The 14,529-nt window shown below is 44.1% G+C and overlaps 1 protein-coding gene across 4 annotated transcripts in view; it reads left to right on the top strand.

Moving 5' to 3' along the window:
• Window positions 1-14,529, top strand: part of LOC105464966 (ATPase H+ transporting V1 subunit E2) — a 32,422-nt gene that overhangs the window by 6,791 nt on the left and 11,102 nt on the right. The window contains exon 1 of one of the 4 annotated variants that reach the window (XM_071076656.1): window positions 11,067-11,173. The exons of 1 other annotated variant lie outside the window; for it this stretch is intronic. The gene's annotated coding sequence lies outside the window, so the exon portion shown is untranslated. 2 more of the 4 variants (XM_011713134.2, XM_011713135.3) reach the window with 2 other exon arrangements.

Below are 14,529 nucleotides of genomic sequence, written 5' to 3'. Positions count from 1 at the left end.
GAGAGTCTATTGGGGAGACTACTTCCTCACCACCCACCCATTCATCCATGGGTTCAATAAATTATTATTATTATCATCATCATTATTAAAGACAGGTGTCACTCTGTTGCCCAGGCTGGAGTGCAGTGGCACAATCACGGCTCACTGCAGCCTCAAACACCTGGGCTCTAGTGATCCTCCCGCCTCAGCCTCCTGAGTAGCTGAGACCATAGGTGCACACCACCATGCCTAGCTCATTTTAAAAATTTTTTGTAGAGATGGGATCTTACTACGTTTCCCAGGCTGGTTTCAAACTCCTGGCCTCAAGCAATCCTCCTGCCTTGGCCTTCCAAAGCACTGGGATTACAGGCATGAGCCACCACACCCAGTCAAATCATTATTATTAAGCTACTGCTATGTACTAGACTCTGTGGGCAGTGTTGAGATGAGTGCAGAGTGGGTCAGAAATAGTCCTCTTCCCAAGAAGATCACTGAGGAAGCCCCCAGGCATGGTGAGGGACAGCATTGAATGGGTACAGTCTCTTCCCTGCAAACCAGTACCTTCCCTGCATTAGGTTGAGCTGTGTCTAACAGCAAACATGAGGCTAGCCAGGACTCGTCATGGTGAGAATCAAGTCAGTATCAAAGCAGTGTTGGGCATCTGAATGTGTAACTCGAGGCTGAGGACTAGTAGAAACTGCTTCTGGTGTTCCTGCCCTCCCTCTTGGGGCTGTCCCTACCCACGACTTCCAGGTTAGAGGCCTGGGCAGCCAGCTGCCTTTGAAGGGCTATTTCCCGGGGTTCCTTGCTGACTTCATACCTACCCTCGGCCCCTCTGGAGGCTTCCTGGGGCTCTGACCTCCAGCCTGGGTCAACTTCTCCATAGGCAGCTCTAGGAGTATGGTTCAAGGAAGGGCAGAATGAGGAGCTCTGGGAGCCCATGGGCAGGGAAGTGGTGATTTGTAAATGACAGCATCTGATATTTCTCCCTCACTTTACAAAGCTTGTTTGCTTCTTCCACTATTTGGCCTTCTCAGCTCCACCGTGAGGGCAACAGGACTCCTCATCAACATCCTGGTTTTACATAAGTAGTTTTGTGTCCCTGGGTGAATTCAAGCAGATTGTCAGCCTTTATCCAGATTGCCCAGCCTGTGAGTGGCATCAGGACTGGGGTCTGAACCTCTGATGCCCAGTCCCGGATGCATCTTGTGACACCAAGATGCTGCCCATGGAGCCTCCAAGGGAGAGGGAGACCTCCTGTTCCAGGGTCAGCCTGGTTTCCACCCTCATGAAGTGGGAGAAGGGAGTCCTGCCCTGGAGGAGTCACCATCCTGTGATGCCCCGTGTCTACACAGCACGTGGGGCATGCCCACTATTAGCCATATAGACTGCTTATATGCCATGCAGCCAGGATCTCAGATCACTGCCACCACCCCGTTCCCACCTTCAAAGAGGGCTATTTTGGGGGGTGAATACTTTGACAAGTGGATTGAGTGGGTACATGAGACCTTCCAAGATCGTCTTAAGTAACAACAGATGGTTGCTTCACTGCTTTCTAAGAAGGGTGAATTTATTTAACTTGTAGTGCAGTGTTTCTCAAAAACCTTGTCCTGCAAATTGCAGTAACAAATACATTTTTCATTGTGAACTGGAATACATTCACATACATATATTATGTTTGTGTGTGTGCACATATATCTATACATATAACAAAAGGTTTGATATAACAATACTTAACCTTACCACCTGTAATGAATTCTGGATTTTTGATTCCATTTGGTTTCATTTTTTTTTATTCAGTGATAACCTACTAAATGATTTCACAGTCCACCAGAGGGTCACGGTCCACACCTGGAGACACTCCAATGCAGGTCTCTGCTGGCTGAGTGCACTGGCTTGTGGCTGGAGGTGAGTGCTCCGGACCACAGAGGGATGGAACCTCTATAACTCAACAACAACAAAAAACCAAGCAACCTGATTTTAAAAATGGGCAAAGAACTTGAGTAAACAGTTTCCAAAGAAGATAAGCAAATGGCCAATAAGCACATGAAAAGATGCTAAGTATCACTTATCATTAGGGATATGCAAATCAAAACCACAATGGTACCACAATGGGTAATTTCATATCCATTAGGATGGCTATTATTTAAAACAACAACAACAACAACAAACCCAGGACCAGGCATGGTGGCTCACACCTGTAATCCCAGCACTTCGGGAGGCTAAGGGGGAGGATCACTTGAGGCCAAGAGTTCAAGATCAGCCTGGGCAACAAAGTGAGACTCCTTCCTCTACAAAAAAATTTAAAAATTAGTTGGACTGGCTGGGCACGGTGGCTCACGCCTGTAATCCCAGCACTTTGGGAGGCCAAGGCGGGTGGATCACAAGGTCAGGAGATCATGACCATCCTGGCTAACACAGTGAAACCCTGTCTCTACTAAAAATACCAAAAATTAGCCGGGCATGGTGGCAGGCGCCTGTAGTCCCAGCTACTCGGGAGGCTGAGGCAGGAGAATGGTGTGAATCTGGGAGGCGGAGCTTGCAGTGAGCCGAGATTGAGCCACTGCACTCCAGCCTGGGCGACAAAGCGAGACTCCATCTGAAAAAAAAAAAATTAGTGGGACATGGTGGTGTGCACCTGTAGTCCCAGCTACTCAGGAGGCTGAAGTGGGAAGATTGCTTGAGCCAGGAGTTTGAGGCTGCAGTGAACTATGATTATGCCACTACACTCCAACCTGGGCAACAGAGCCAAGACACAAAAGAAAGAAAAAAACAAAAACAAAACCAGAAAACAGCAAGTATTGGCAAAGTTGTGGAAGCATTGGAACCCATGTGCATTGCTGTGAACTGTAAAATAGTGCGGCTGGGGAAAAGGGTGTGGACATTCCTCAAAACACTGAGCTTAGAACTACTATGTGATCCAGCAATTCCACTTCTAGGCATATACCCCAAAGAAGTGAAAGCAGGTCTTTGAACAGATATTTATATACGCATGTTCATAGCAGCGTTATTCACAATGGCCAAGAAGGGAGAGCAACCCAAGTCTCTATGAATGGATGAGTAGACAAAATGTGGTATATACACACAATGAAACATTCAGCCACAAAAAGGAAGGAAATTCTGACCAGTGCTACAATATGGGGAATCCTGAAGACATCATACTATGTGAAATAAGCCAGCAAAGGAAGGACAAATATTATGATTCTATTTATATGAGGTACCTGGAGTACTCAAATTCATAGAGACAGGAAGTAGGATGGTGGTTGCCAACAGTTACTTGGGGAAGAGTATGTGGGATTAGTGTTTAATGGATACACAGTTTAAATTTGGGAAGATGAAAAAGTTCTGGAGATGGATGGTGGTGATAGTTGCAAAACCATGTGAATATTCTTAATGCTACATAAATGTACACTTAAAAAGGCAGGGTGCGGTGGCTCACACCTGTAATCCCAGCACTTTGGGAGGCTGAGGCAGGTGGATCACTGGAGGTCAGGAGTTCAAGACCAGTCTGGCCAACATGGTGAAAACTCGTGTCTACTAAAAATACATAATTAGCCAAGCGTGGTGATGCACGCCTGTAGTCCCAGCTACTCGGGAGGTTGAGGCACAAGAATTACTTGAACCCAGGAGGCGGAGGTTGTAGTGAGCCGAGATCGCACCACTGCACTCCAGCCTGGGCAACAAGAGTGAAACTCTGTCTCAAAATAATAATAATAATAAATAATGTACACTTAGAAATGGTTAAATGGCAAAATTTGTTATATACATTTTACCACAATAGAACAAAAAAGATACGTTTCACTTTTAAAATAGGATTTCCAACTTCTCTAAAAAATCAGATCTTATGACATCCTAGTCCACATTTTCTAAGGCAGCAGACCAGGGAGGTACTTGCCCCTTTAGACGGGGATGGAAATGAAGGGCTTTTCTTTTTGGAGAAACTGCCACTGGAAACTTCTAGATATGCAGCTTTGAAGCAAATGACTCTTGGGGAGAACCTGACTGCTTTGAAGTAACCTGCCTGCAGATGTTTTAGAAGGAGAAATTCGGTTGTGAATTCTTCATGTAAATTATTTTGGGAGAAAGGTTTCTTCCCCTGCCTGTAGGCATTAGCTTTCTCCAGTCCTGACCAAAGCCTACTTTGCCAGTGTGAGTGGAGTTCTTGGAACAAAACTCTATGTGGCCCCTTACTTGTCAGCAACTGAAGCAGAGATGAAGCTTTTCAGGCCCTTCTGATTTCCCCTCCAGGTGTCTCCTGTTACTTCCAGAGCAAATGAACTCTCTCGCCCTTGCCTTCTCTCCCAAGCTTGCTCGCGAGGGAGCAGAGTGCCTGTCCCTGCTTTCTCACACCCTCACCCCAAACTGAGCTGCTCTGTTCTGTGTAGCCAGAGGCCGAATCCTCAGACCTGACACCCAACAGCCCATGGGCCATATCTCTTCCTTCTACTCGCGATGCCTTGTCTTGTGTCCTGGTCCTCACTGTGTACAGGCTCTCTCTGGCTTTTGGCATAGAGTCCAAGACTCCTGCCGCCACTACCCCCAGGCTGATCTTCCTGAGCCCAGGTTTGGCGAAGGTACAGTCATGCTAAGAAGCCTTTGACGGGCTCTTTTGCGTAATGCCCCAAATCTCAGGCGGACATTTCCACCCTTCCCCAGCTGCACCCCAGTGTCTTTCTAGACATTGTCCTCAGCAAGTCTGTTGGCTACTGCCAAACCCACCTGCTGTCCACACCCAGACCTCAGACCCCTTTCCACCAGCAGGCATTTGCCCGCAGTGTTCTCCCCATCCAGAATGTCTTTCTTTCTGCTTATGATGACAGTCCATCTCTCAGTACCCACCATTACTACTCCGTCCCTGACTGGCGCCTTGCCCACAGGGCTGCTCCCTCAGCTGAAGTCTGCAGTCACTCCGGCTGTGTCCTTTCCTGCCCCTTATCCCATCCCATTTTGAGTGCCAGATACTTTTCTGCTATTTTAAACCAGGGCCCTCTCTGAAACCACAAGACATTGCTTGAAGTTGGGTCTCCATAAAGATGTGATTGATTTTTATTTATTTGGATAAATTCTCCTTAATAAATAATACAACTTTCTACATTTTCCAGGTGACTTGCCTCCAAGTTAAGGACTACGTTGATGTGCCCTGAAACCTCATTTTCTTGTCTGAGTTTTCCTAAATTGGCTTATGTTCTTTCATTTATCTTCATCTCCTTCCCTCCCTATTGGTGTTCTGTTGTTACCCATGGAAGGTCTCAAACCATCCCCTACCTTGTTTAAACATCTTCAGGTCAACTATACATTATAAAGGGTATTCACATAGGAAGAGAGGAAGTCAAGTTGCCTCTGTTTGCAGATGACATGATTTTATATTTACAAAACTCCATCATCTCAGCCCAAAATCTTCTTGAACTGATAAGCAACTTCAGCAGAGTCTCAGGATACAAAATCAGTGTGCAAAAATCACAAGTATTCCTTTACACCAACAATAGGCAAGCAGAGAGCCAAATCATGAATGAACTCCCATTCACAATCACTACAAAGAGAATAAAATACCTAGGAACACAGCTAACAAGGGATGTGAAGGTTCTCTTCAAGGAGAACTACAAACCACTGCTCAAGGAAATAAGAGAGGACACAAACAAAAGGAAAAACATTCCATCCTCATGGATAGGAAGAACTAATATCATGAAAATAGCCATACTGACCAAAGTAATTTATAGATTCAATGCATTCCCATTAAACTACCATTGACATTCTTTACAGAATTAAAAAAAAAAAACCTATTTTAAATTTCATATGGAATCAAAGAAGACCCCATATAGCCAAGACAATCCTAAACAAAAAGAACCAAGCTGGAGGCATCACACTACCTGACTTCAAACTATACTACAAGGCTACAGTAACCAAAACAGCATGGTACTGGTACCAAAACAGACATATAGAGCAATGGAGCAGAGACCTCAGAAATAACATCGCACATCTACAACCATCTGATCTTTGAAAAACCTGACAAAAGCAATGGGGAAAGGATCTCCTATTCAGTAAGTGATACTGGGAAAACTGACTAGCCATATGCAGAAAACTGAAACTGAACCCCTTCCTTACACCTTATGTAAAAATTAACTTGAGGCCGGGCGCGGTGGCTCAAGCCTGTAATCCCAGCACTTTGGGAGGCGAAGACAGGCGGATCACGAGGTCAGGAGATCGAGACCATCCTGGCTAACACGGTGAAACCCCGTCTCTACTAAAAAAAAAAAAAATACAAAAAACTAGCCGGGCGAGGTGGCGGGCGCCTGTAGTCCCAGCTACTCGGGAGGCTGAGGCAGGAGAATGGCGTGAACCCGGGAGGCGGAGCTTGCAGTGAGCTGAGATCCGGCCACTACACTCCAGCCTGGGCGACAGAGCGAGACTCTGTCTCAAAAAAAAAAAAAAAATTAACTTGAGATGGATTAAAGACTTAAATGTAAAACCCGAAACCATAAAAACCCTAGAAGAAACCTAGGCAATACAATTTAGGACATAGGAATGGGCAAAGACTTCATGACAAAAATGCCAAAAGCAATTGCAATAAAAGCCAAAATTCACAAATGGGATCTAATTAAACTAAAGAGCTTTTGCACAGCGAAAGAAACTATCATCAGAGTGAACAGACAACCTACAGAATGGGAGAAAAGTTTTGCAATCTACTCATCTGACAAATGCCTAATATCCAGAATTTATGAGGAACTTAAACATACTTACAATTAAAAAAAAAAAAAAACATCAAAAAGTGGGGAAAGGATATGAACAGACATTTCTCAAAAGAAGACATTTACGTGGCCAACGAACATATGAAAAAAAGCTGAGTATCACTGATCTTCAAAGAAGTGCAAATCAAAACCACAATGAGATACCATCTCATGCCAGTCAGAATGGCAATTATTAAAAAGTCAGGAAACGATAGATGCTGGTGAGGCCATAGAGAAATAGGAACACTTTTACGCTGTTGGTGGGAATGTCAATTAGTTCAACCATTGTAAGAAGATAGTGTGGCAATTCCTCAAGGATCTAGAATCAGAAATAGCATTTGACCCAGCAATCAATTACTGGGTATATACCCAAAAGATTATAAATCATTCTACTATAAAGACACATGCACACATATGTTTATTGCAGCACTATTTATAAAGCAAAGACTTGGAACCAACCCAAATGCCCATCAATGATAGACTGGATAAAGAAAATGTAGTATATACACACCATGGAATACTCTGCAGCCATAAAAAGGAATGCGATCATGTCCTTTGCAGGGACATGGATGAAGCTGGAAGCCATCATCCTCAGCAAAGTAATGCAGGAATAGAAAACCAAACACTGCATGTTCTCACTCATAAGTAGGAGTTGAACATTGAGAACACATGGACACAGGGAGGGGAATATAACACACCAGGGCCTTTTGGGGGTTGGGGGCGAGGGGAGGAAACTTAGAGGATGGGTCAATAAGTGCAGCAGACCACCATGGCACACATATCCTATGTAACAAACCTGCACGTTCTGCCATTATCCTGTTATTTATTTATTTATTTTTTTTGAGTTAGAGTCTCGGTCTGTCACCCAGGCTGGAGTGCAATGGTGCAATCTTGGTGCACTGCAACCTCCGCTTCCCGAGTTCAAGCCATTCTCCTACCTCAGCCTCCTAAGTAGCTGGGACTACAGCCACCCACCACCACGCCCAGCTAATTTTTGTATTTTTAGTAGAGATGGGGTTTTGCCATGATGGCCAGGCTGGTCTTGAACTCCTGATCTGCCTGCCTCGGCCTCCCAAAGTGCTAGGATTATAGGCATGAGCCTCTGTGCCTGGCCCTGTTTTTGTTTTTGTTTTTTAGCAGAAGTAAATAAAAAAAAAAAAACCAATATATTATAAAAGAGCCCATGATGAGCTTGGAAGGAAGGCTTAGGGATGGGATTCCTTCATTCTCGGCTTTCTTGGAAGTGTCAGTTCCTAAACACCCTACTTTAGTGTGATTACCTGCCCATGGTTCCTCTCCCCCATTCCTCATGGGCTTGGGAGGCAGAGCTGGTGTCTGTTGTGTTCTCTGCTCTATCTCTGGTGTCTGCCCAGTGCTTGACACATAGTAGGTATTCAGTAAGTTTTTTTTTTTTTTTTTTTTTGAGACAGGATCTCACTCTGTTGCCCAGGTTGGAGTGCAGTAGGCACAATCCCAGCTCACTGCAGCCTTGACCTCTCAAGCAATCCTCCCACTTCAGCCTCCCAAGTAGCTAGGACAGCTTCCCAAGTAGCTAGGTGCACACCATCATTCCTGGCTAATTAAAAAAAAAGCACAATTGTAGAGATGGGGTCCCATTATGATACCCAGGCTGGTCTTGAACTCCTGAGCTCAAGCAGTCCTCTACCTCTGCCTCCCAAAGTGTTGGAATTACAGGCATGAGCCACCTCACTCAGCCAAAAAATACTTTTTGAAAGACAGGGCTGGGCACAGTGGCTCACACCTGTAATCCCAGCACTTGGGGAGGCCAAGGCGGATGGATCACAAGGTCAGGAGATCGAATCATCCTGGCTAGCACGGTGAAACTCCGCCTCTACTAAAAATACAAAAAATTAGCCAGGCGTGGTGGCGGGCGCCTGTAGTTCCAGCTACTCGGGAGGCTGAGGCAGGAGAATCGCTTGAACCCAGGAGGCGGAGGTTGCAGTGAGCCAAGATCGCACCACTGCACTCCAGTCTGGGCGACAGAGTGAGACTCTGTCTCAAAAATAAATAAATAAATAATAAAAGAAAGAAAGACAGAAGAGGGGATGCCCCACTTCCCATATACTCAATATTTAAAATCCCCCAAAGGAGTCATTACTCCTCTACATTTTCTCACCCACTTCCTGGGCCCTGTAAGTGGCCCTGTGCTCCCAGCTCTGGAAAGCCCCTTCTCCTCCTTCCTCAGTCTGCAATCTCTAAGTGTCTGGAGGCCCACGTTTGGTCCTGCTTCCCTTTTGCCTAGGGGTAGGAAGCACAACCCAGACACATCTGACCTCAGATTTGCTTACAAATCCTAGCTGGAATGAAGAGCAGTTGCTGCAGGGTCTGAGCAGGGCTCCAGGTTGACAGACACATTTTGCCCACCAAGCACTCCCTGCGGTTGCCTCCTCCATCTCATGGTGCTGTGGATTTGGCATTTCCCCAAGATGCTCACACGCTCGTGCAGGCATGGGCCCGAGAAGAGAGTTCCCAGCTCACACTTCCTCTAAAGATCCTTCCCAGGCCAGGCAAGGTAGCCCATGGCCATAATCCCAGCGCCTTGGGAGGCCGAGGTGGGAGGATTGCTTGAGCCCAAGAATTTGATGTCAGCCTCAGCATAATGGTGAGACCCATTTCTAAAAATGAAATAGGCCGGGCGCGGTGGCTCAAGCCTGTAATCCCAGCACTTTGGGAGGCCGAGACGGGTGGATCACGAGGTCAGGAGATCGAGACCATCCTGGCTAACACGGTGAAACCCCGTCTCTACTAAAAAAATACAAAAAACTAGCCGGGTGAGGTGGCGGGCACCTGTAATCCCAGCTACTCGGGAGGCTGAGGCAGGAGAATGGCGTAAACCCGGGAGGCGGAGCTTGCAGTGAGCTGAGATCTGGCCACTGCACTCCAGCCTGGGCGACAGAGTGAGACTCCGTCTCAAAAAAATAAAAAAATAAAAAAATAAATAAATAAAAATAAAAATGAAATAAAGACCTTTCCCACGCCCACGAATATACGATCACCAGTTTGGAAATGTCTGCTTCCCAAAGGTCATATGGAGAGGCTTCTGGGATGCTGGCAATGTTCTCTTGATCTGGATGGTGGTTAAAGGATATTTGCCTCGTAATACTCATTAAGCCAGACATTGCTGTTTTATGTACTTGTCTGACTGCATTTTGTATTTCGCAATTTTTAAAAAGGCAAAAAAAAAAAAAAAAAAAAAAATTCCTCCCATCCCCAAGCCTTTAATCCAACCAATCCATGTTAAAGGAGCATGTATCTGCACTCAGTCCCTGCTAGGGAAGGAGATTCTCATTTTCAAAGAAGCTTCCTAAAGGGAGCAAAAATAACTGGCAAAACAGACACTGAATCCAGCTCTGAATTGTATCTGGAAAACAGACCATGCTGTCATTTGGAGGAGGAGTCCAGAGATCAAGGAGTGGTAGGGCTTAAACTGGGCCTGAATATATGGATAGGATTTATTAAGTGGAGGGAAACATAGCCAAGACAGCAGCATAAGCCAAAGCTGTTAAGTGGGACTGAGGCTGTGTTTAGGGGGAGGCCCCTGTAGTGAAGGGTTCACGAGAGCCAAGTCTGGCTTGCAGGGCCCTTTCTGCTGTCCCCAGCACAGGCGGAGTGGATGCCACTTACAGTATCCGCCTGCTTCAGCGGTGTAGAAGTGTCTGAGCCCTCGTGCAAGAACAGACATGTGTGTTTCACATTTCTTGGTTTGTTTTGTTGTTTTGCTTAAGTCACAGGCCCATGTGGGCTCATAATCTCTATCCCAGACAGACCGGAAGTTACATCTGCCAGACACATTACATGGGCACACGTGTTCCTGCAGAGGCACTTGCTCAATCCCTGCTTTTTAACTCTGCCCCACCCTGCAGCTGCCTTCATGTGCCAGCACTAATGAGCTATTTAGAAGTGGGGGTGCAGGGAGGGGACACGAGAACTCAGGACTGCAGATTCAGGTGCAAAGGTGTGTGACAGACTGTGAGATGACTTCCACCTCATCCCATGGAATTCAGGAACTTCCCCCACCATCACAAAGGATATGGCTGGCCACCTGAGACTGTGGGCAAAGGTACCATGAAGTGTTGTGGAGAGGAGGGTCACTAACTCCAGGCAGGGCTGCTAAGTTTGTTACAAAGAGGCAAGACTAGAATATGTTTCCACTTTAGTGAGTGGAAACCTAATCATTCATAGGTATCCTGTACACACAGAACAACTGTGATGAAGAGTGAGGCCTAAATCAGAGGAGACGAGGATAATAATAGTAGTAGTAGTGGTCATGATGATAATAATAACTACCAGACATGAAGATTAACCACGCCTAGCATTGTGCTAAACATCTCACTTCTTTCATTTAATCCTTACAATAATCCAATGATGTGGCTGCTATTATTTTTATTATACAGATGAGGAAACTGAGGCCTTGAGAGGTATACTGCTTTGCCAAAGTCATACAAATGGTAAGTGCAGAATCAGGATCTGAATTCTGGCAGTCTGACTGCAGAGCCCACGCCGACGCTGTGGAAGCTGGCGATGCCCATTAGGCCCTATCTGGGCATGAAGAGGATGTCCTCCCTCATGAGCTGGAACACAGCATCCCCTGTTGTGGGTGTGGCTCTCTTAAAGACCATCTGGTGAATTTTGCTTGTGCTGGTTTCTTATTCAACAACCTTCAGATCTGGCTTCACGTGCAACTCACATAGAAGGAAAGGAGGCCATGATCCACCGACATGACAGCTGTATTTTTCATGAGTAAATTAGCAAACTGGCTGCCTGGGTCCCCAAGCATACCTGTTAAGGTGAGCCCACCCTAGAGCTAAAGGCTACCATGTGCCAACTTAACTGAGATTCTGAGTGTGCAAGGATAACCCCGGTCATGGCCCCGGGTGCCAAGGAAATCCCTTTTAGCCTCCTCTTGGCAAACTTGGCCAGCCTTCCCCAGTGACAGCCTGGCTGTTTGGATTCAAGCTGCCCGGTCAGACTGCAAGGGTCATCTGTGTGAAGAAGGAATCAACAGTGCCAGGTTCCAGTGTGCATTCCAAGTTCCACATTCTGTGTGCAGACTCCCAGCGCCAGAGCAAAGGCAGGCCCCTGGCAGGAGACTTGTAAGGCTTCACCTAGTGTATTTCTTCCTATATACACGTAACCTGGGGCTTCCTGGACCTTGTACTCTCTCTGCTTTCATTGACAGTGGTTCCTAAAGCTGGTCAGCATCAGGGTTACCCAGGGAGCCTTAAAACACACACACACACACACACACACACTATTGACTTGTCTTATTTAGGCACAGAAAATACTTTTGCTACAGTTACAAAAATGCAGGGTTTTTTTTTTTAAAAAGTGAATCCTAAAGTAATGAATGGAGTGGATGGGCTAAATAAATTTTCTTTCTGACTTCCAATAACGTTTTGTAAGGTTGAACCCAAGGGCTCGGTCTTTGTCACAAACACTGGGTGGTTTTTCCACCAAGCTCGGTAAGTGGTACAGCTTTCTGGGATAGCATGTGTGTGTGTGTGTGTGTGTTTGTATAACAAATGTTTAAGAGTATGGTACAGTACTGTTAACTGTATGCACATTACCATACAGCAGGTCTCTAGAACTTTTTCATCTTGCATCACAAAAACTACATCCATTGAACAGAACCCCATTTCCCCTACCCCCACCCCTGGAAACTGTCATTCTATTAATATTTCCTGGTTCCATGAGTTTGACTACTTTAAATATCCCATAAGTGGAATCATGCAGTATTTAATCTTCTATGATGGGCTTATTTTACTTAGAATTATGTCCTCAAAGTCCATCTATGTTGTGACATGTGACAGGATTTTCTTCCTTTTTAAGGCTTTGTAATATTCCATTTTATGTATACACCACATTTTCTTTATCCATCCATCAATAAGCATGTAGATTGTTTCTACTCTTGGCTATTTTGAATAATGCTTCCCTGAACATTGGTGTGCAAACATTTCTTCAAGATTCTATTTTCAGTTCTTTTGAATAAATACCCAGAAGTGGGATTGCTGGATTATATGGTAATTCTACTTTTAACTTGTTGAATAACCCCTATACTGTGTTCCATAGCAGCTGCATCATTTTACATTCCCACCAACCCAGTGCACAGGAGTTCCAGTTTCTGCACATCCTTGCCAACACTTGTTATTTTCTTTTTCTTTCTTCTTTTTAAAAAAATAATGACCATCCTATCAGGAGTAAAGTTATATCTCATTGTACTTTTGCTTGGCATTTCCTTGATGATTGATGTTGAGCATGTGTTTTCCTATGCCTGTTGGCCTGTGTATGTTTTCTTTGGAGAAATGTCTACTCAGGTGTTTTGCCCATTTTAAAATCAAGTTTGTTGTTGTTGCTTTTGCTTTGAGTTGTAAGAGTTCCTTATGTATTCTGGATATTAACTTCTTATGAGATGTACGATTTGCAAATATTTTTCCCATTCCATTGGTTACCTTTTCACTCTGTGGTTTGTTTGATTTGCTGCACAGGCGCTTTTAAATGTTACACAATCTCATTTATCTATTTTTGCTTTTGTTGTCTGTGCTGTGTCATATGTAAGAAATAATCATCAAGACCAATGTTATGAAGCTTTTCCCGCATGTTTCTTTCTAGGAATTTTACTGTTTCAGGCCTTATGTTTAAGTCTTCAATCAATTTTTAGTTGATTTTTGTGTATGCTTAAAATAAGGGTCCCATTTCATTCTTTTGCATATGAACATCTAGTTTTCCCAACATCATTTATTGAAGAGACTATCCTTCCCCCATTATGTAGTCTTGGCACCCTTATTGATAATCATTTGATTGTAAATGTGGGGTTTATTTCTGGGCTCTTCATTCTTTTCTATTGGTCTATATATCTAGCTTTATGCCAGTACCATACTGTTTTAATTACTTTAACTTTGTAGTATATTTTGAAGTCAGGAAGTGTGAGACCTCTAGCTTTGTTGTTCTTTCTCAAGATTGTTTTTGGCTATTTGGGGTTCTTTGTGATTCCATATGAATTTTAGAATTCTCCCACCCTGTTTCTGCAAAAAATACCATCAGGATTTTGATAGGGATTGCACAGAATCTGTAGATCATTTTGATTAGTATGGACATTTTAACAATATTAGTTCTTCCAACATATGAACATGGGATGTCTTTCCATTTATTTGTGTTTTTAACTTCTTTAAGCAATGTTTTATAGTTTTCAGTAAACAAGTATTCTAGTTCCTTGAGGTGTGAAGTTAGGTAACTTGAGAGTTTTTTTTTTTTTTTTTTAATATAGATGTTACTACTATAAACATTCCTCTTAGAATTGCTTTTGCTGCATCTCATAAGCTTTGGTATGTTGTATTTTCATTTTCATTTGTTCTCAAGATATGTTCTAGTTTTCTTTTTGACTTATTCTTTAAAAAAAAATTTTTTTTAGAGACAGGGTCTCATTCTGTTGCCCAGAGTGGAGTGCAGTGGCACCTCATTAGCTTATTACAGCCTCGCACTCCCAGGTTCAAGTGATTCCTGCTTCAGCCTCCCAAAGTGTTGGGATTATAGGCATGAGCCACTGTACGTGGTCTGACTTACTCTTTAACCCTTGGTTGTTCAAAGATGTGTTGTTTGATTACCACATATGTGTGAGTTTTCTAATTTTCCTTTGGCTATTGATTTCCAGTTTCATTCTATACAGTTGGAAAAGATACCTGGTGTGATTTCAATCTTCTTAAATTTATTGAGATTTGTTTTATAACCTAACATGTGATCTGTCCTAAAGACTGTTCTATGTGCACTTGAGAAGAATGTGTATTGTGCTGCTGTTGGGTGGAATGCT

The sequence above is a fragment of the Macaca nemestrina genome, chromosome 13 (genome assembly GCF_043159975.1).
Source record: "Macaca nemestrina isolate mMacNem1 chromosome 13, mMacNem.hap1, whole genome shotgun sequence".
NCBI classification, from domain to species: domain Eukaryota; kingdom Metazoa; phylum Chordata; class Mammalia; order Primates; family Cercopithecidae; genus Macaca; species Macaca nemestrina.
Note: the sequence above shows the minus strand (reverse complement) of the source record. Positions and strands in the feature narration are given on the sequence as shown.